The sequence below is a fragment of the Gavia stellata genome, chromosome 3, assembly GCF_030936135.1.
Source record: "Gavia stellata isolate bGavSte3 chromosome 3, bGavSte3.hap2, whole genome shotgun sequence".
In the NCBI taxonomy this organism is placed as follows: domain Eukaryota; kingdom Metazoa; phylum Chordata; class Aves; order Gaviiformes; family Gaviidae; genus Gavia; species Gavia stellata.
Window position 1 is genome coordinate 37,540,134 of NC_082596.1, and position 20,901 is coordinate 37,561,034.

The following is a 20,901-nucleotide window of genomic DNA, read 5'->3' on the forward strand; positions in this document are numbered from 1 at the left end:
ATATGTAAATATATATATACACATATACACACCATCTTTTATTGCATTTAAGATTTTCCCTTTTAGTTGAGTCTCTGAGCAAAAGAAAAAAGCTTTTGATCTGTAGTCTTTCCAGAAGCAGCTGACAGCCCGAGCTAAGCTTTGTGCTTTTACATCCTGGCCCTGCAGTGGGACCAGGCAGGCAGATCATTTCACTGAAAGGAATCACACTTACCCTTCTACAAAATATCCTTTCAGGCAAATGAATCCACAGCCAAGTTTTAAGACAGCAGTACCTGAATCGTACGTAGTAATGTGATAGCTGATCAATAGCTGTGTCACAGCACTAATAATGAAGACACGCTAACAAACCACGCGTTAGAGCTAATTGCAGATCTTGATCCCTGCCTGTCTCATGCGCTGATGTAAGAGCCCAGCAAGTGAAAGTAGTGGAGTTCATTGGCTATTTTAGAAGTAGTTTGAGCTAAAGATCTGCTCTCTTGCAAGCTTTCTCTCACTTAAGAAAATCAAGAGAGAGGTATTTGATCACTAACGACAGTAATCGTTGGCATATCATCTGTCATTTTTAACAATAAACCTTTCCACTTGTGGTGAGTTAATTATTAAAACAAAAATTGGTCATTTTTATTGGGACAGCATAGTTTCCTGTAGATTTTTTCCCATTCGAGTGTTATTCCTGAAATTAGCACAACCTAAGGCAGCTTGTGTTAACTCTTTCTTATGCTAAACAGCCCTTGTTAGTTTAACAGAACAAAAGCTTTGATTGTAAGTGCAAATATGTGTGAGAATCTAGAGTCAAAGCACATTGGTGGCTTTTTTCTGAATGACTTGCTTTGGTGAAAGTTTCCAAATAAAGATTTAATTGCACCCACTTGCATCAATTACAATATCAAAGCACAGAAGTTATAAAAACAGAAGGTGCGTACACAATGGCTATTTCAGAGTCTGTTTTGAAAACAGATTAAACACAGTTATAATGATCATTTCTTCAAAAGAATTTAGAGATTATCAGAAACAGAACAGACTGTGGATTTTAATTGAAAACTCAGTCCGAATTCATTGTATCCCTCTACCCCAGCGTGGTCTCCTTCACAGCATTCAACAGAATAGTTAATGAGTGTTTCTAACAGGGGGAGATTTGAAAACAGGAGATAAATACGGTTGCAGTACCCATTTCTTAATATTGCACTGCCTGTGGTACCTTTCGGTGATCTCGTTTCCTGCACTTACGCTTTGACGTAATAACACTTAGCACCTGTACGTATAACTTAGCAATTCTTTCTAACAACCCAGACACTCTTTGCAGGCCCCTCAGATTTGAAAATAACTATCTGTACATTTCCAAAACCAAATCTGACTCCTATATACTTGAAAGCCCTTTGTGACTCTGAAATCTCAATCTCTCTCTCAAGAGAATCAAATAGAAGAATAATAATGCAAAAAGAACAGAGCATCTTTTTATATTCTGAGTATTAATAATCACAAATACCTTTGTTTAGACCATAGAAACTCCCTGGAAAGTGTTCTGATGCACATTGTACAATACAATACATACTAAAAAGAAGTGATAGAAATAATACTTTTGAGGAACGTAGGCCTAAATTTGAACCTCACCTAGGCCAATTATAAATGTTTAATTAAAACATCTCAATAGTTATTAGATCAAGATATGAACACGTATAAGTTCCACTATATATTGACTGGTGAAAAGTCAGGAATATATTGAAAAATGTGGAGAAAGTGGCTGTAATGACGACAGAAAGAATGCCTTTATGAACATAATGTATTGTTCGGGTCATTTCACCTTTTTTACACAAAGATTGTATTTTCTGAGCTGCTTTATTTCCACAAGCAGAATGACATTACAGACATCCCAGGAAAGGCCCTTCATATACCAGGTTTTCTGAAGACTGTTTAATTGGAGTTTAATTCTGATCGTGTTTCTAAAGCAGCACTCACTGCTGAGAGTGCTTCCCATCCCGAATTAAGCCTCAGGTCTTGTTCACAGGGTGAGAACTGGACTACTTTGATTCCTCCTAAACACATGGATGCAGTCTTTCAATCGTCCCTAGTGCTGGGTAGGGGCACACCACTGCATTGATATCATAGACCCTTCAGCTGCTTAGAAACTCTCTGCTGGCCTGGGACCCCACTCCTGGGGCACCCCAGTTTTATGAATGCAGAAGACATCCCCCGTATCGGTATAGCACTTGCATTGAGTTTGCCTCCTGCAAAGAATCCGTCCCAGTGTTTTAGGAGAGTGAAAAAACCTTTGAAAAAAATTGCTGCTTCCTAAATTCACTTGGCTTTTTACTCTCCTAAATCTTAAAGCTGAATTCTAACAGTAGTTTAAATCATTGCAAATTTCTCTGAAGGGATTAAGCATTTCAATCATTAAGCATTAATCATATCCAGTGATATATCAATTGCATAATCTAAAACAAAAATGAAAATCTTCTAAAAATATTAGCTAATTTAGAGTATCAAGGACACCAGTTAAGGACATAGAAGGATTAGCAATCGCAGCCAAAGATAGCCATGTGGCCAATTCAAACACGTTACAAAACCTTTCTAAAAAGTAGAAAACCTCTGTGGTTTCACATCAGATTGTATTTCTGTGCAGTTCTGTCACTGTCTTTTTTTATATTGCAAGCAGTCGCGGAAACAAATTTAGCAATCACCTACATCTCACTCAAGTTCAAATGCTAGCCTGACAGGAACTGTGATGGACGTCCTCTCCGCGGTCCCTGCCGAGCCGCTTCGCATCCTCTGCCAGGCAGAGCCTGCGGCTCTGGCACATGGCGGCAGCCTGCGCACAGCCGGCGCGGGCTGCCTGCGGGAGATCAGCCGCCTCTCACAGCAAATGTTACTGCGAAGAGAGAGGCAGAAAAACCTCTCGTGTGAATCGCGACATATTTTGTTCACGATAGACTTATCCCCAGCAACTAGCAGCAGCTCTCGGGTTTCAGGCAAAAAAAAGTCTCCCTATATAATCCTAAGTCACCTATGGTCACAAAGGGGAAGCACATGAGGTGCCCCAGATGACAAGGGCCACGATGGCACCTAGCAATTTCTCGTAACTTCGGTGCATGGCAAGGAAGCTAAACGGGTCTCAGATGTAGGGTGGTGTGAGGAACGGGGTGCTATCACGCTGGTGTCCCCCCCTCAGGGTCAATGAGCATGGGCCAGGCAAGTGCCTTATGTCTAGCATTACCACTGAGATCACAACTTCTAATCATTTCCCTTCACTTCCATACTCTCCCCAAAGCAGCTCACTATTGTTTTCCTTCTTTTAGGTGCATATGCTTTAGCCTTGAAATAATAAACAGACACTGGGAGAAGGATACACTGGTTGAGAGGAGATGATTGAGTAACTCAGAAACCTTTGAACAAAAGAGCAGAAATGCCATTAAATTGTCTATTTGTTTTAGTTACCTGGTATTGTGGGGCCAAGATGTTTCGAAGTCAAATGACTATAATGAGCCTTTAAAATCTATATTTGGATAGATAAACAAATAGTGCTGAGCATTGCTGTTTCCTCCACCTTGTAAGGGATGAGCAAATGGCTTCCAGGAGATGTGCAGACACTCACTCAGGCAAGTAAATCAGTGACTCTGGTGAGCCACCAGTGTAAATGAAAAGCAGGGACGAGAACCAGCTCCAGGAAAGACGCTGGCATAGAAGAGTTACACAGTTTATGCCTGAACAGTTCCAGAAAGAGCAGTGAAAATTGTGTCATGTTGTCACCCCCCCCCCCCCCCCCCAAGTAATGCTTGACTTCTTCTTTAAAACATAGAACTAATGAAACTTGAAGGAAAAATATCTGAATTAATAAAGGCTATTGGCAGAAGAGGGAGAATGTTTTTAGGCTGCAGCAGAATAGAAATGAACACACAGACATTTTGCTAACCAGTGAAGTTAACCTCAGGGGCAGAAGAGTGAGGTGCTACACTTAAAAAACTGCATTGCAGAGGTTTTCTCATTTTACACATTTAGGGACAAGCCCAGCAGGACAACACTGGTGTGCAGCCAGGAGATTTACTCTGAATTCACACCAGCGCCACACAGCAGAATTAGCATCGCAGTCTCTGGGGAACAGCTCCCTTTTGGTCAAAGTATTTTACAGATAGGTTGCCAGGAACTGAAATCCAGTGGAAACAGCAGTTCCCAAACTAGGACTCACCCTCTGGGAAAGAAGCAGGGGGTATGAGAGGTACTGGCAGGGCTGCAAGCTGAGATGAGGGCTGTAATCCTGAATGCTGGATGCTGGATGAGTTGGGGAGGAAAGGCGGAGAGACGGGAGTTCACTTGGGAGAGGGGCAGAGGAAAAATAGTTTGGGAAATGCTGTGGCAGAAGCCTTTTTTTTTTCAAATCCCTTCTTTTCCATTGTTGCTTCCTTGAACAAAAGCAGCCCATGCAAAGACAAAGGCTTAAAACTAAAAGGCCTGACACGTATTTCCTCATCTCAGTATCAAGTCTCTCCTGCGATATTTGCAATTCTTATACCATAAATAGAAATGCTTGAATGCAGAGCTCATTTCCTGGTTTCTCAGAAAATGACATCCTCTTCCTACTTGCCAGTTTCCCACATCTCTCCGTGCTTAGCGCTGGTGGCCTGCCTTTCCCCACCATTGTAGTGGTTGTTCTCTTTTCCAGCAGCCACAGCCCCACATTCGGTAACCTTTGCCCTTCCATTCGATCAGAGCCAAAATGCCACCTTTAGAAAACTAACGTACCAGAGAAAATGGAGGTATGAAGCTGGGCAACCCAACGTGCTGTTATCTTACCCTGTTAGTCACTGAGGTTTATTTTCTGGAATTCACCTGTGGATTTTAAATTCAGGAAAGATTTTTTTAAAGGAACCGGAGCATCTGAAGACTCGGGATCTCCTTACCAGCACAGCCCCCTTTAAAACCGAACCTCCACCAACGTGGTACATTTGAGGCAGAACAAATATTTACTGAAAAAGGATAGTACTTTACCTGGAAGCTTCTTTGAAGTCTTCTTGTCATTACTAGAGATTTCATTGAATTATCTTGCCATCCCCCAAATCGGCTTTCTGCTGACACAAGAGAGCTTCACCTTCTTTTTGATCCTACAAGTGAAGCCATGTGGAAATGATTGAGAGTGACGTCACGAGTTCAGCATTATGATTTAAATTTGGGATCAAGCAGGAGGAGGGGAAAAAAATTACACGCATCCACGATTACTGTGTTTGGGTCATTCAGATGCAGGCTTAAAAAAATAAGGTCTTGTCTCAGTGAGTATGAAAAGTACCATGGGATCTTTTAATAGGAACTATTACTTGCCCTCATATATATGTATCTCCAAAACTTTAGCTTCTTCCCCAGTCTTTCATTGTTTATGTGACTTTTTGATCACTGTTGCCAGTACCAGAGGTAATTGTGTTTTGGTGATGCTGTATGTAAGTAAGTTTTAGACTTTGCAAAAGGAAAAGCGTGTGTTTCCATAAGCTCCAGGCCCCTTCTGGCCTCTCAAGTTGAGCACCCAGAGCATGAAACACTCAAACCCACTGAGTTTAAAACACTCACCCACGATTATTATTAAGTGTAGTAAAATTCAGGTAAGTGTCTGGAAGGTTACCTTTTTAGAAAGGACATTTACATACAGAAAAAGTTGAACAAGTAAATCAAGGGTCAGAGAAAACATCTTGCAGGGAGAACCTTAAGGAACTCTATCATCTGCTTAGTTTATTACAACAGAAGACTAAGAAGGAACTGGCCAGTTTTGCATCAGGAGTCCACCATGGAAGAAAGCTCCTCGGTTCCCTAGGAGAATCGGGAGCACTGCTGGAGGCTGATGCTGGAGGCGAAATGGCAAGGTGCTACATATGTGTTTTCTGAGCTGAAGTAATGCTCCACTGGAACTCACTACCAAGGGAATACCATCTCCTCATGTCACGAAGAACACAAGTGGCCCCTTTTGGAAGACTTGCTGTCGCCAGTCTCAGATTCTGCTTTATTCTGTGCTTTTTACTGCATTCAGATCAGAGGAAGTTGGGAAGAATGTGATACACAGGATTGTTAGTTCACTTTGAATTGCATAAATCTAGTAAGGCCTTGGGAATTTCTTTTTTTTTTTTTTTTTTTTTAAACCAGAGGTCATTGGAATGTGAAGAAGAGTTTTCCTATAACAGTTTTATGGCGACATGAGCAGTGAGGGTTGAGGACAGAACAGAGCCTGTGGTAGAGTATGAGAGGACATCCAGAGGCATTATAGCAGGCACAAAAGTGACCTGGGATCTATCTACACAGGGAATTCTTCGAGCTTTCAAGCAAGATAGTAGATACACATGTTTTCTTAAACAGCGGTAGATATCTTTTGCCACCAATGAATAATGTTCATCTCTAACCTCTGATTCAACAGTGAGCTCATACTAAAAGTATATAAATATTTCTCTGTACGTGAATACCTAGATTCCTATACAGTCTCTGACTTGCAGTATTCATTAAATCTCCCTTGTACCACACACACACACCAGCAAATAAATGAATGAGACAAGAACTTTCAGCCCCAAGCCTCATTTCAATGTTTAAGCTTTTCCTTGCTCCTCCAGCAATATTCATGTCAATGTTTTAATAAGGCAAGGTCAGCCATTTCTATGCCTGAAAACACGTGCTCAAACTCAGGAAACCGTGCATGAAGTGGGATAGGAGTTGTATGTTTTCTCAGAGGGAAAAAGTGGAGTAGTTCTATTGTGCAGCACAAGCCTCAGTCCACAATTAACTTTAACAAAAGCATCACCATGATCAGTTCAAGGAAACAACAACAACAACAACAACAAAAATTAGCCAAAAGGACAAACACATCACAAAATAATTATATGACTTTGGAAGTACCTGTTGTACTAATTCACAGCTGATATTGTTGCTACTGTGGAAAAGCTTCCTCAGAGTTTTCTGCTCTAGAGCACAAGATGTTCCCAACTCCAAAGGTGATTTACAGTTAAGATCCTGGTTAATCCAGGACTACTGTCTTCCCCAAGTAGTCCTTAAACTTGAGCATTAAAGAAGAACCTAAACTGAGATGTGGTCTTTATGAAAGCAGTGCTTCCAAATGGAGTCATTTGGGAAAAGTTATACAGAAAGCACAAGTTTTCAAAAATAAAGCCATGTATTATATATGATATATGAAAAATAACATGTGGATACTTGGATTAGTCTCACGTTCTAGTAAATATAAAAGATCGCATGCAAATGTATTTTCAGAAAAATTTTGTAATTTACAGAAGAAAGATAAGGTTAATAAAGATTATAATGTTAGATGATTATACATATCACCGGTTTTATTTATCTGCTAATTGAATTGATTCTATTTATAAATTGTTCTCCATGGTGTAAAATAGCAAAGAGCTGTTGCTTACCATGAAGGTGAATATCTGTCCTCATATTGTTAGCACGGCTTTCATATTATGGTGTTAAATATAATTTGCTGAGTGAAACACACTTGAAACCCAGAATTAGTCTAAGCAAAGATGTGCAGGGGAATCTGTCTAGGAGTTACTGCCCTGAAGGAGAGATGAAACTGACTTCTCCACCCAGGAATTTCCAGGGTGAAGGCAGAGAACTGGCAGCACAGGCAGCTGCCTTGGGCAGCAACCTGCAGGGAGAGACTACAGCGGGTCCACACCTCATCTACCCAGCTCAGTCCTGTGTAGGAGGGAAAGCTCAGTTTCATCATGGTCTTGGGCTAATATGTTGAATCACTTTCACCATGTGCTTGGCATAATATGCTGAAATAGGACTAGCTCCTCATTCATTATTCCAACAACCTTAGATCCAAATAGGAAATGTGTGAAAAGGTTATTTCCAGCAGCCATGGAGAATAGGTAGCTACAGGCAGTCATAGGGTAGCATCTTAGCACGCTGCAGCTAAATCCTTCCTGCTGAAGGCATTACAAATTCTAGCTATATCCAGCTTCCCTGCAAGAATGATGGTGGAGCACAGCTGGGGAGGACACGATGCACATCTCCCCTTTCCAGGCATCTCTTGGTAGCCTTAGTTAGAGGGATGACAACCTGTCAGTCTTCAAGGCCAAAAGCTGGTCCCTTATTATTCTTTGCTAAGCAAATGGAAACACTTGCCTTGCTGGACTTGCAGTAACCTTTCAGTGAGCATTTCCATACGGCTTCAGCCCAACACAGAGTATATACTATGTGTAGATGCTTCTGCACAATGTGAAGTTTTCTGGAAGTCTAAGTCCAGGGCCATCTTTGCATTGCTTCTAAATCACCACAATGGCACCCAAACTTCCTTCCTTGCCCCCAGTTTTCTTCCAGACCTACCCTGGCTTTCTTAGGCTTCCTAGACCATATAGCTTTGGTGGACCCACCCAGTCATAAATCCCACCAGTCCCCGGGCTGCAGCCTTTGAATCTAACTGCTGTAGCAATTTAATTTGAGCCATATACTTCCTGGGACAGCAATTCCATACTTATTTAAAGCAATCCAGTGAAAAGGAACTCTCTGAACTTAGACACTGACTTCAGTGAGGATTTTGCCTGCGTATGCACAGCAGAACTGAGCTATTAATTGCTGATAAAGGACTGGCTCTTTGAAATATGTTTTGTACTTTGATGTTTTTTTTAAGAAGGAAGTTAAAAGAAGTTAAAAGAACATTTAGATTCAATGATCAAGTATTTAAAGCACTTAGAAGTTCTCAAATTAAGGTGAAATTTAACAAGGCATGGGTCACATACAAGTTTAAGACTATAGTGGGGATATACAAGAGAATCCTGAAGTTTCTCAGATTATCATAATTGTGGCTGGAGCCATTGGCCTGAGATTCTATGTGTTTTCAACTGTTTTGGTAACATCTACAAGGTTTTTTTTCCCCATTTTTTTGAAAAAAATGAAAATTGAAAAGCTGACATGATGTTGATGTTCCCCAGCAGAAGACTATAGCAGATCTGGGTTCCCAGCTTCTTGAATGAAATGGAGTAGGATATCATGCCCTTTGTAGACCAGCTACTAAGGAATGGAGAAGAGAAATGTACTCTGACGGCTATTTATTTCCCAGTCAGGGGTGGAATTTTCATAGCTCTTCCATTTTTAAAGCTACTCTTCTACTTCTAAGCCATCCTAGTGTCCTTTGACTCCTATAAACCTCATTCATCTACATGCCTGTTTTGCATATTTATTCCTGCCTCTTTCAAAATCTGCAGCTTTCTATATTAGTTAGGTTGTTTCTTCCTCCTTCTCCTGTTTTATGGCAAACAATATGTTAAATTCCTATACAGTCTTCTTTCCAGCCTAGTAAATATCAAATAATGTCAGGGGAGACCTGTACCTCTCTTGCAGCTCTGGGAAGGTACACGATTGACCCAGCTGACATACCAGAGCTGTATGAGGATGGAGCATGTTCAGTGCACTGGAATTTTTTGCAACGCTGCAATTTTCAAATATATATACTTCAGCCAGTTGTAGATAGATTTTCAAAAGGATGTCAAGGAATAATACATTCTTATTCTCTGTTGCCAAGTTTTTAGTCTCTTATTGGGAATATTCTATTTTGTATGAAAAATCAAACATCCCAGCCAAAGCAAGACTGTCTTTATAGCCCCAACGGTTATCACATTTCTCTGGTCTATTGTTCATATCCCTGTTTCAAATTGGACAGCATAGCAATTTTTAATCTGGTGTTCTGGATTTCAGGTAAATGATGTAACAAGCAAGTTTTTCTCATATTTTCCATGAAAATAATTCCAGGAGATCACTTGTTTGTTCTAATATCAACCAAGCAAATTTTGATTTATTGGCCACATGCAGCCTTGAAAAGTGTGCCTTCTATAAATACAACTGGTACAGACTATTATTAGTAGGAATAGTTTGAAATTATTCTTACCATCTCACTAGAAGAAACAAACAGTTTTTATTCCTTAAATGTCTGAAGATCTAAATTAAAATCCTTGTTTCACAAACGCTTGTATATCTGGGGCTTTAATCAGCTCCTGTTAAGCATTTTTTATTCTTTTTTCTACTGCTGTACACATCAAGCTTCAAGTTCATTTTAGAAGATCAGTACACTATATCATAAGACAACAAAACACTACACTACAGCCATCTGTGTTTGTTCCATGATAAACAGAAGGAAGTTTTTAACCAAGACTTTTGTAATTCAAAGGAAATTCTCAGCTGAAAACAGGATTAATTTCCCAATGCTCTGCCAATGATATATAGAATAACAGAGGCTGACCAGCCTCTCTTCTCTTGTGGACACATACAGATGCCATCTGGGATGCTCTGCTAGTCGCTCCATCTTCCCCTCTGTATTTAGCCTCCTGTGTTAAGAGGGAAATCAAGAGCAATGATCACCTGAGACATGACTGCACTATGTGTGGTATCACCATCACCCTGCAGTTTGGGGACAGGCTGACTGAGCTCTTACAACCTCTGGGTTTGTCAGCTGATGTCAAGCACTGAAAGAAGCAGGCATTTGCAAGGGGGACCTTCTAGTCCTGCCTAACTTATTTGAAGTGAAACTCTCTAAATGTTGGCGAGGAAGGAGGTGAAAAGAGAGGGAGAAAATGAATGTCGCATCTCCCATATGAGTTTTACCATTTGTTTCATAGAAAGATGTTAAAGCACAAGTCACTTGATTTTATCATTTTTGTACCACACATTCTTTAGGGAAAACACTTTGAGACCTAGAAGCTTTTGGGAATAATATAGCATAATCTGGAGAAAAGTTGGTGTGTTTATAATGTGTTTTGTAACTGACCACTAATTCCCTAAATTAGTTTGTAGTTAACTCTCTCTTTGTGTAAGTGTGTAATGGGCTGCTGAGTCAAACATTTTACTGACTTCAATTTGTGATAAGTATGCTAGTCAAATGCGGTGGTGATGTGCATTACATGAGTTGCAAAGCAACGATTGAGTTATGCCGTCTTCCCAATGGGGCACTAATAAAAAACTTTATACTTTACAAACCATCATAACTCTGTATATGCCACATGAAATAAGGTATTAAAATGTTTTAGAGAGCTTTAAAAATTTTATTGGTACTTTTTTGGTATTGCTCCACCTATAAAACTGGACTTCCTTAATTAGTAAGGACCTAGGCTCAGGGAAAAAAAAAATAAAATGTCTGGGAAATATTGGACCCTTTAAATTTTAAGTACTCCAACTATAGTAGGTTTTGCTGTCATACAGTTAAATGAAGTATGCTTAGACCAAGTCGTCATCCATCCTAGGCAGAATGTTCATACAGATTAGTCAGCACATTCATTTGGGGTTTCTGATTTAATTTCAGAGTGAGATTAAGTTCTTGGTTCAGGGGAGTTATTTTATTCTTCCCAGGATTTTGCTGCTCATTAAAAGATCACTGCACGCAGAAGAGTCATTAGCTATTCTATACATCATAACAGTATCCAGTCAAAACTGTTTCTAGCTGCAGACGGATGGGTCAGCAATGCTCTTGTCAGAAAACATTTCTCACGAAAGGAAGCAGTTGGACATTCCAACTAATTTAAAACTCACAGAGGAGCATATGAATCCTACGTCCCAGAAGAATCAGGCAGTCATATTTTTTGCAAATGCTGGCTTCCCCTCCTCTGGTAGTTTGTCTGATGGACATGTGCTTGAACAGAGCACTGGAGCCCTGCACACTTCCAAATGAGGCCTGGAGCCATAGATGTCTGTGATGATCTGCAGTTTAACCCTTTCTTGCAATTGAATTTTTCTGCCTTGGCAAGTACCCAACTTGCAACGTATAGATTTCTTAAGTTGTACCAGGGTCTTAGTTATGCTCACACTAATTCACAAAATCTATGACCTTGGAGACCTCCATAAAACAGCTTCTGCTTTACAGGTACATGAGTGGAGTGAGGAGAGGGCAAACAGCTGTGCCAGCCCCCGCTGAGGGGAGCAGCTGACTGGGGTGAGGCTGTTGAATAATGGGGAAAGCGTAGCTAGGACCACCTCCCACCACAACACCCCAGCCCCACTGGAGCCTTGCTGTAGAAGCTTCTCTTGGCTCTAACCCCAAAGATCTGGGCCTCAACTGTGGTTTTTTCACATATTGATGATACAACTTACGTTACAGTCCCATAATGGTGTTCTACCGCTATGAGTTTAAACAAAAGTATCTTGTTCCTCTCTTCACTAACTCAGCTAACTACCACGGTCTCAGTAAGGACTACTCAGTTTTCTCTGTCCTTCTGCCTCCAGGTTATTTTCTTCAGCTAAACCAGATAGGCAAATTCAGGGGAATGGGAAAAGGCGCAGGCTACCCTTTCAGCTTCTCTCTGCAGGTGACTTCTCATGGCTGCCTCTGCACCCGCTCCTCACCCATTTTTAGGGCTGAGATGTTACAGAGACTCTGAAGTGTCACCCAGGTTTCCCAACAGTGTGCCGTCCGAAAGGCATCCAGGCAAATGCCGAGGACATTTTCTTGCTTAGGATACCACTGTAGTGCAAACTACCCAGAAGAAAAGCTACTAGGACAGTGGGAGCAGGACTTTAAACAGGCCCTTCGGAGGCTACATCTGCACTACAGCTGGAGGTTTGACTGCAGAATACCAAATAAGTTTAATGTTGCTGGTGAGAGGGGGATGGTACTTACCACAGCAATGAGACACCAGGACTTTTGTCTATTTAGTTGCTGCCAGCAGTACTCCACTGTTATCAGGACCTGAGATTAACTCTAGCTCTAATATATGTACGTACGTACCTCTGATTGCAATGTGGACAGTAAGTAAATGGCAGGACCTGTGAGTGGTTTAGCACTAGTCTACTGCTCTCTGAATATCTCTGTAGGAAAAGGGAACCAGCAAGTTTTCTGTGGAGATTATGGTGGAAGCTAGTCATATTTTCCACCCACCAGATCTACAGAGTAGGATATTTAGCCTAATTTACCTGAAACTGTCAAATTTAACCCTTAAGATTCCACAGTATGTTATCTCTGCATGTTAACTCTTGCTAATAGCTAAAAATCAGGGCCTGGCAAGAAACACCACACAATCACTTTGTGCATAACTGATGGTATAAGAACATAAGCAAAGCATTTTCAATAATGACTGAAACACCAATATGTATTTTTAAGATTTGGTGACCAGGCCATAAGGATGTCAATATAATCCCTCTATCTGGGACTTTGCAGTTCAGTTGCTGCTTATCCAATACACATTTGTGGGACGTAAATACAATTTGAAACATCTGCATCACACTTGTGGAGTGTCAGCTGGACACTTACACTTTTCTGTATGCAGTTCATAAGTTTTCCCCTGCAGCCTCTTCCAGGGAACATCTTTAAGTCAGGAGGTGAAAAGGAGAATATGGTAGCTTCAAAAAGATTTAGGAATGGCTGCCTTAGTCCAGAGCATAGCAAGAAGCAGCATATCATACAATTCTTTAAAAACAGAAAAATCCCTCGCTCAACCACCCACATCCTGTCTGCAGGACGAATCAAAATTTCCTTTTGCTTTGTCCCAGATCCAAATTACTCATCTTTTTGACAAAAGAGATGTTATTATTAAAGTATAAGCACTCCTAACACAGTGGCAGATTTTCTAAGAGGATCTTTTTTCAGGTTAATGAAGCTGGGCAGAGCGTTGTGTGGTGGCACTCCTCTGCCTCCAGCAAACGTTCCACCTGTGGTTTCATGTGCTAAGCTGGCATCACCTCCTGCTTGCTCTCCTTTGCCCTGCTCCTTCCACTGTCTGTCCCTTTCCCTCTTTCCCTCTTCATCTCTTGCCTTCCTCCTACACTTGCCTTGTGGCAGAGTCCCTTGGCTGAGAGATTTAACTCACCAAAACCAGAAGAGAATTGCCCATGGTTTTGCTGTCAGCCTGGCGAGTTGGACTGGCTCATGGAGGGTGGTGCCAAAATGAAGTGGTGGGAGAACATGATGGAGAGCAGGCAAAGAGGCAGATCTGTGAAGGGGGAGCAGGACCTTCCCCCTTGGTAGTGGTGAGAAGTTTTCACCTAACTCCATGCCTTCAGGTCTGTCTCCATCAGATGCAGCAACCATAATGGAATCATGTCCCTGCTTGATTTTACATACCTTATGCTCCAATTCATTAACCAAGACAAGATCACAATTTCAACAAGTAGCTGCTAACTAAAGTTACTCTCTGAGTGCCCAGGAAGCAAAAAAATTTCCTTTTTTCAGTGTTCCCTCTAGAGTCATTAGGTATTTCACGGTGGCCCCATGGAGTAATAACAGTATCTAGACAAAACATCAGAGATTTTTAAGTGCACACCTGAGAAAAATTATGTCAACCTTCCGTTCTAAGTTTTCTCAACATGCCAAGTCTTTCTAGCTGCTTTTCTGTTAGCTGCCAGTGTCACAGGCAGCTAACAGAATCATAGGCATCACATGGCATGTGATGAACTTACCATTAGCTCCCATTTTTAACTCTGGAAATTCAAAATGACCACCATCGTTGTTGAACATCATTTGGAAAGCCAGTGCATAGTAAACTTAAGTAATTAACCAAGTCTGTGGTAAAGCAGGAAATCTAAGCCTGTGTCATCTAAAATCCTAATTATATATTTAACTGCGCAAGTGCAGACAGCAAAAGTGTAAATACCAGCTTACAAGGCGTATATTCATAAATTCCAAACCTAACCCTAAGCCATAGTTACCCCTGCACTTGCAAAATAGAAAACAAGAATGATTATCCTTTTTGTTATCTTCCTTGCAAGCTATGAGGTACTTTGGGAAAGAAAGTAATGAACTAAATAAAATAGTTTTATTCCACTTAAAATGTACCACATAGTACCATAGATACTTACTAGGAGAAAACCCCAAATGGAAAAAAATTAATTTAGAAATCTTTTCTAATGGCATTTGTTAGAGGAGTGTAAAAAGATTGCCACTTAACAACTCCCACTTGTAAAAATATGAAGGGTTGAAGTTTGGTAGTCAGCTGCAAAGTGACTTCAGCACTTTTTGGGTAGCCCAGCAGTCCATAAATGGGATGCATAAATGCTTAGGCACCCCAGTATCTCCAGGTATCCTGATTCTGTCTAAAGGACCCATTTCATGCGAGATTGCCTTTCCCACGTTAGACAAACTTACTGGCTTTCTGCAGCTCAGAGTTCTGGTTTTCAAGGCCAATGGATATTTGGAGATCCTGTCGACATCTCCGGCTCTTCAGCAGTGCCTGTCACCACATCTAACTCCCATTGTAGAGCTGTCAGAATGGCTCTGACCCTCAGTCGAGCTACGCAGAGGAACCACAGGCTAAGTGGGTAGCACTGACAGATATGCATTGATGTGGATCTCACTGGCAAATTCAAGAACTATTTTTGGCTTTTCATTTTTAATATCCACAAATCAGCAGGAAGTGAACTGAAAAGTGAATAGCCTTCTCCAGTAACATTAAGCGGTTATACTCCTTAAAATGTTTTCTTTTTTGGAAATGTGAGTACACAGGATTGGACGACTTAGTTCATAATACCCCATGTGTTAGCTCAAAGTTGAGAGCATCGGTAAAACCATTGTCCATTAAAACTGTCTAAGTGCTTTTTTGCTTTCTTTTGGCATCTGTCTTACAATAAAGTACCTTACCTTGAAATAATCTCCCTTTTACTCATGGGGACCGCCACATTGGCTGGGAGGATGGAGTCACTCATCAGGAGAGAAAGCGGTACCAAAGCCTATGGCCAGCTTAAGCATATTTGTGTATTTGCGTATTTAGACAGAGAAAGGAATGGAAAGCATTCCCCCGCCCCCCCTTTTCGGTAGCTGTCATTTTGAGCATGGCTAGAGGTAGGATGAGGTTAAAAGTTCAGGAAAGAGAGAGAACACAGAACAACATCCTATGCACTCACTGTAACTGCGACAAGGAGCTTAAAACCCTTCCCACGTATTGCCATATACAGTACTCACCGCAAGTAGTCCCCTATACTGTCTGGCTGTGATTACAATGCATTTCTCAGCCAGGAGCGGGGTAGGACAGTCCCGAGCCCGGGCGGGCGACTGTGCTTTCAGCACGCTTTGCCGGGTGGATGAGACCTGGCATTTCCAATTAGGGCACTCGCACAATGCAGCCGCCAGGCCGTGGCATTGCCATGCAGCCCAGCTCCTCGGCGCAGGCTCCCTCCCGCAGCCCCGCTCCGCCGGCACGGCAGCTCCAAGGTAAGGATTGTGCTCCCTGCCCTGTATTTGGGTGCAATAAAGACGAGAAAATTTGTATTTATTTTCTGTACGTGCTGTCCTCCTCACAGGGAAGTGCAGATCGGGATTTCTGTACAGCACCGTATTGAAAGGATGAGGAAGGTTTCTCCCAGGCTTGTGAGCTGCCATCAAAAAGCAGCACTTCAAAATGGAAGGGGCAAGTAAGACCCCATCAGCCGACAGCAAAGCAGGCCACCCCGGGGGAGGCAGGGAGACACCTCCCTGGAGAGGCAGCGGGTATTCGAGAGTGCTTGAAATGGAAAAGGGATCTGCTTTTACTTTGTTTGGGGTAGACTCATCCTTTATTCTGAGACGGCCAGAGTAGATTTAATAACGCTCATCAAAAGTGACAAATGATTCACGCAGCAAATTTTGTTTGTGGCTGAATGACATTGAAACACAGTATTAAGCGATTAGCTTGCCCCAGATTTGCTAGCCTTGAGTGTCTGAGGTTAGAAATAAAACAATTAGCATACATTGGCATTGAGGGAGGCCAGAGCGTAGACTCTCTGTATTCCTGAGTTTCACCATTCCCACTTCCAACAGCACAAACAATAACCCCAGAGACCCCTGCCTTTTATTTCTGCTTAATCTGTATGGGAGGGAATAAATTTTGATTCCAGTTGTTGCGGGATTTGTATAGTTTCTTAATTCACTGACTGAATCTAATCCTTATCTCAAAACTTTGCATGGTAGTATGTAGCTACTGCCACTCAAAGCCTTCTTGCAGCTATCAAGAAAACTGCTCTGAGTTCATGAACATCGCCAGCTTTGTGGATAACCATGAAGAGCCTCATAGTCTAGAGAAATCTGTTAAAAATAATTTGATCACTTTCACTTCCAGCAACCTGCCCCATTTTAGTGGGCACTTTATCTGTTATGCTGCTCCCCAACTTCTTTACCACAGTAGGGAATTTGCCAGCATTTTTTTTCTTTAGTCAATATTATTGAGGTTTTTGTTCATTGATAAGAGATTTGCTGTACTGAAATAACAACAGAAAGCTTCTAACAGGTGCTGTGATAATTGTTCCTTCTAGCAAGGATCTAATTCATATGATAATCTGTCATCGTCTGGCATTTCATTCTAACTGATTTTTAATGCTATATTGATCTCAGCTTCCATAATTGGCCCCTTTAAATAGTTCACTTTCTTCTCAGAGAGAGGGGAATTGCAGATTTTGTTTCTTTTAGCTTCTTCTACTAACTGGTATATGCTGCCATGGAATTTAATTCTCTATAACTTTTTTTTTTTTTTTTTTTTAAGCAGAATCTATATTTCTGGAGCCTAAATAAAATATAGTCAACTTGCATTTGATCTTGAAATCCTTATGTAAGCCAAAATTTTTTACTTGAGAAAAGAAATGATAACTAAAGAAATGGAATGGTTGTAATTTGCCTATCTATCTTCAAAAAGCAATGATTTGATTACTTTACACAAAGGGTGTCACTCCTCTCAATATCTCAGCCAGAAAAAGAAGATGAAGAATTGTCAATTAAAAAAAAAAAAAGAAAAAGAGATGCTTGCAGGCTTTTGTGAGTAACTTTCTAAACGATTGTATTCTAACCTATATAAATCAGCAGCCACAGATGCTGTAGCTAAGCTAACAAAGACGTATGGTGCTCTGTGACCCTCATCATCCCTGCGCATCTGAAAACAGAACTCGGAACTGTAAGGTTTCTGTGAATGTGGAAAATGGTAGGCAGTCAGCTCTTTCACCAGACTTAGCAAAATCATAAGAATGAACAAAAAGTAAGAACATGTAACCAGTTCTTTGCACAGGGATGGGTTAGAGGGGAGAATTTTAGGTCATCTAACAGCTAATGTAAACTAGAGTGGATTCCTTCCAGAGTTAAGCTTGTGATTACATTAATCATACGCACTAGAGCTAATGCTGTACATTACACTTCCAGGATTTCAATAGCGGGTTAGAGCTATAAAAGAGGGAAACAGTGCCCAATATTGGGCACACCATTAATAGAAATAAAGAACAGGAAAATAATTGCTGAAACAGCTAGTCGGCTGAATACTGAGGAAATAGTGAGTGAGCAATTATCAGTTTGTAATCGATGTGACCATTACCCTCTTCTATAGTCTCTTTTTGAGCATGTCTTTTGCACCTGGCACTTCAGCGGAACAGCAGCTGAAAGAGGACTCTGTAACATGTCCATAATAGACTGCTCCCCTGCCTTCAGGAGCAAGTGGCCATTTCAATGGCTGCAGATGTTAATGTAAGAATGGACACTGCTAGGTACCATTCTCTAGTCATAATGCCGGAGTCCTTGTAGTCAACAGTTCGAGCTCTTTAATTCATGATACAGTCTTTATGCTAAAAGGTCCCAAGGAAACACTAATAGCTTCTGCTTCAGATGTTCTCAGCAGACTGTGTAAATGATGTGTTGGTTTAGAAGGTCACATAGATGTCCTATATTTACTTACAGTAAAGGCCTTCATTGGATTTTTCCGATGCTGTCTGCCTAAATGGATATGCATGTCAGCTGGGTAGCTTGCTGAATTCTGAACACAGAAAAAACCCCAAGTACATTATAACTGGTTCTCATTAAACTGCTAAATTGAATACTAAAAGGTAGCTTAAAATCAGGTGCGTTTAATAAAGCTGTATTTGAACTGGCACACATACGCGTCCCATGTGTTTTTCAGTTTGCTAGTGTTGCAAGTTTATCATCTGTATTACCTATGCTTAAATGTTACTTCACTCCAATAAAAACAGGCATCATTTACAATTTCTATCAAACATTGCTAAGTAAGTCCATGACCAGATTCATTAGCTAACCGTTTGAGGCAGCATAACACACCCGTTGAATTTACTGTATCTTGGAAAGTGATTTACATCTTTAGATTAGATATGGGTTTGGAGGATTAAACAAAAAAAACAAAACAACAACACAAGGGGATGAAGAGGGGATTTTCTGTAGAAGATAAATTTTTAGTTTAACAGAACAGTACAGAGCACTCATTCACCACAGTTCACTTTTCTTGTTAAACCTGCAGAAGTCCCAGAAAATAAATCACAGGGAGGAGTTTCATCAGTGAAATTATATAAAAATTCCACATTGAAGAAAGCTGTGTGATGGGATCTGTCGTGGGAAAGAGTGTTCTCCTGTTTCTTCACCAAAATTTCTTTGGGGGGAGAGAGCACAGAGACCTCTGCAGCAAGCCTCTCCTGAGGGCTCCCTGCCCAGCCCAGGAGGGGGGCTGACACCCTTCCAGGTCTGGCCGCTTCTGTCTCTTCAGATCCTCCGTTATGACTCAGGCTAGGGCAAGTCCCGACTCCGACACAGATCCCAAAACAGATTGGTATCCCAGCAAGGCTGTGTAATATGCATTCACAGCCAGACTGCCAAAACTAACCTTGGCCGTAGGAATTTGGTGTCCTTGCAACTCTGGAGACATTGCATTCCTCAGATATGACAGATTTGTTGAAACCTCAATAGTAGTTTTACAGATTTGCCTCAAACCGCCTTTCACATTCACAGTCATAGAAGCCACTCCTCTTATCTGGGACTCCGCCACACCTCCATAGTACTTTGTTTAGCTGCTTACATGGAAACACAACAGTAGGAAACTATTTGATGTAATTTAGCAGTGAGAAAGAGAGCAAAGGAGCCAGCATTGTGTGATCATGCAGCCCTCTGGACCACCATCAGGTAGTGCCTAGAATAAAATTTGGTCATTTCTGCTTTACAGCAGCACCAAAGTGCAACAGGTTTCCACCTTTCCTTTTTCAGATTATGAAGCTGAAATAACTTATTAGAAAAAAGAATCTGAATTTTAATTAGTAATCGTGCCCACGGTAAGATAAATTTATGCTTGCAAAGGCTTCAGCAGATGTTTTTCATTGTAATGGCTGAGATCCAGAATCTTTTTACATTCTTATTTTCTTTCCTCAAACTGAAATAAGACCAGAGGTCACTCAATTTTTTTTTTTTTGTGTGTGTGTGTCTGTATGTGAAGAAAGTGGACACATGTAGAAAAAAAAGAGCCCTCTAAATAGAAAAAATAAATCAGAAGTACCACAAACCAGGACAAACTCAGATTTTCTGAGTGATGCAGACATTCGGAAATAAAAGCCATCTGAGACAGTAATTTAAAAAACATCACAACTTCTTTTGAAGTGAGATTTCTCAATGAGGAAAGCAACTTCTTTGGCTCAAGGAAGGTGCAGTGGCACCACAAAGCTCATGCAACTTTCCCAAATACTTCAGAAACCCGTATAAACTCATCCAAACCAAAAAGGAAAATATAAACCAAGATATTTGACTCACAAACTAGCCACTAAAATGTCAGCTGGTTACAGAATGCTCCACCTGCCAAGGCTGAAATCTAGGACAAAGATCCCAGAGGGGTCAAGATCCTGTAATCCCTACTCAGACCAAAGTCCTATTAACTCTAAAACGTCCCTAAAAAAGAGAGAAAATACCTATATGATACAATCAGACTAGAGTTAAAGGGTTTTTATGAAAACAACATGCTTGTGGAAGGTGCCAGGCTGCTAGTCGCAGAAAATAGAAGGCAGCTATAGCTGAGGCAGAAGTAGGACTCGCTTGTTCATCAACCTGCCGTGACCTGAGGCCAGGACAAAGAGTTCAGTCTCCCTGCCTGCTTAAATCCTTGGCTCGGGAGCTTTTGTAGCCAGCAAGTGTGCTAATTAGAGTCAACTGTGGTGTTGACACGCGTGTGCTGGGAACTGGGAGGAGACCAACCTCACTTTTACAACTGCACCGCACATAAAGAAGTT